The 2007-nt window shown below is 41.2% G+C and overlaps 1 pseudogene; it reads right to left on the minus strand.

Moving 5' to 3' along the window:
- Window positions 1-277: 277 nt before the first annotated feature.
- On the minus strand, window positions 278-1654 carry LOC144613956 (heterogeneous nuclear ribonucleoprotein A1-like; annotated as a pseudogene).
- Between the last annotated feature and the right edge of the window lie 353 nt (window positions 1655-2007).

The raw sequence follows: 2007 nt of genomic DNA on the forward strand, positions 1-2007 counted from the left end.
GGAGCCCCCCCTGGAGGCTTCATCTCAGGATGGTGAGATCATGACCTAAGCAGAAATGAAGAGTCTGACGCTTAACTGACTGAGCTACTCAGTTGTCTGGAGGAGCAGACATTTTTTTTTTAAGACACATTTATTCAGACTATTACATTTAGCAATCAACAACATGGGTGCCAAAAAAATAAATTAATTAATTAAACCCTTTGTTGGAATGCTTTACACTTTCCACAGAATAAAAATTAAAATAACTTGTTACATAGTTAGTCATAAATACAGCCAAGTTCCTTGCCCATACACACAAGTGTTGTCTAAAACATGTAACATGCAACATCCTTGGTAGCAGCTAGTCCCTGCCACCATTGTGCTTGGCTGAGTTCACAAATCTGTTGTAACCTGTCGCTTCCGTGCCACTTCTCTGACTCTCCTCTCTCTTGCTAAGCTTTGTTTCCTAGCAGTAATTAAGACCTTCTGCCACTGCCACAGCTACTGCTGCTGCTGGAACCACCACAGCCACCTTGGTTTCATGGTCTGGCAAAGTATTGGCCTCCACCACCATAGGGGCCAGAGTTTCTGCCTCCAAAATTTCCTCCTTTCATGGGTCCAAAATGTGAACATGGACTGCTGTAATTGCCAATATCATTATAGCTTCTGCTACCTCCAAAGTTGCTTACTACCAAATCCATTATAGCCATCCTCACTGCCACCATATCTACCAACACTTCAACTGCCGCCAAAGCCACCTTACCCACTGAAGTTTCCTTCATGACCCAAGTTGCCTTCCCGCGAAAACCACCTCCATGACCACCACTGAAGTTTCCAGAACTACTTCAACCTCTTTGGCTGAATTAAACCCTAGCCATCTCTTGCTAGAGCTATTCTGACTTTGCAGTTGTGGTCATTCACAGTATGGTATTTTTGAATGACAATCTTATCTACAGAGTCATGCTCATCAAATGTTACCAAAGCAAAGCCTCTCTTTTTGTCACTGCCTCTGTCAGTCATGATTTCAATCACTTTAATTTTCCCATACTGTTCAAAATAATCTCTTAGATGATGTTCTTCAGTGTCTTCTTTAATGCCACCAACAAAAATGTTTTTCACAGTTACTTGAGTACCGGGTCTTTGAGAATCTTCTCTTGAGACAGCCCTCTTTGGCTCTACAACTCTTCCATCCACCTTGTGTGGCCTTGCATTCATGGCTGCATCCACCTCTCCCACAGTGGCATATGTGACAAATCCAAAGAACTCTGGAGCACTTGGTGTTTGGATTACTCATTACCACACAGTCAGCAAGCATTCCCCATTGCTCGGAATGGCTCCTTAGACTCTTATGGGTTGTTTCAAAGCTCAAACCTTCAGTGAAGAGCTTCCACAGCTGCTTATGCTCTTTGGTAAAGTTTGATTTAGACATGATGGTGGCGGGAAGGCAGACTTAACCATGCTTACTCAACGGTATCCATGTGCAGAAAGCCAAAAGCAGACATTATTAATATTACTGAAGAGCAGGGGGAGACTGCGTGGCTCAGTTGGTTAAGTGTCTGACTTCAGCTCAGGTCATGATCTTGCAGTTCACAGTCCGAGCTCCACATCAGGCTCTGTGCTGACAGCTCAGAGCCTGGAGTCTGCTTCAGATTCTGTGTCTCCTTCTGTCTCTGTACCTCCCCCATTCATGCTCTCTCTCTCTCTCTCTTTCAAAAATAAATAAACTTTAAAAAAATTACAAAAATATTAATGAAGGGAAGTTTACAAATTTTTAAATTTTTAGTTAATTTTTTTTAGGTCATTTTCCTTAAGAAATTTTGCCTACAATGAGATCACAAAGCTATTCTACTATGTTTTCTTCCAGGTGCTTTATACTTCACCTTTTAAATTTTAGGACTACCTCAAATCAATTAATCTAATTAAGCACTCAACTGAATAAACCAATTGGTTAGATTAATTGATTAAGCTCTCTAAATTCATGTTTGTGTGTAGTGTAAATAATGGTCAAAATTTGGGTGTTTCCTCCAT

Source organism: Panthera onca, chromosome D3 (assembly GCF_046562875.1).
Source record: "Panthera onca isolate mPanOnc1 chromosome D3, mPanOnc1 haplotype 2, whole genome shotgun sequence".
NCBI classification, from domain to species: Eukaryota; Metazoa; Chordata; class Mammalia; order Carnivora; family Felidae; genus Panthera; species Panthera onca.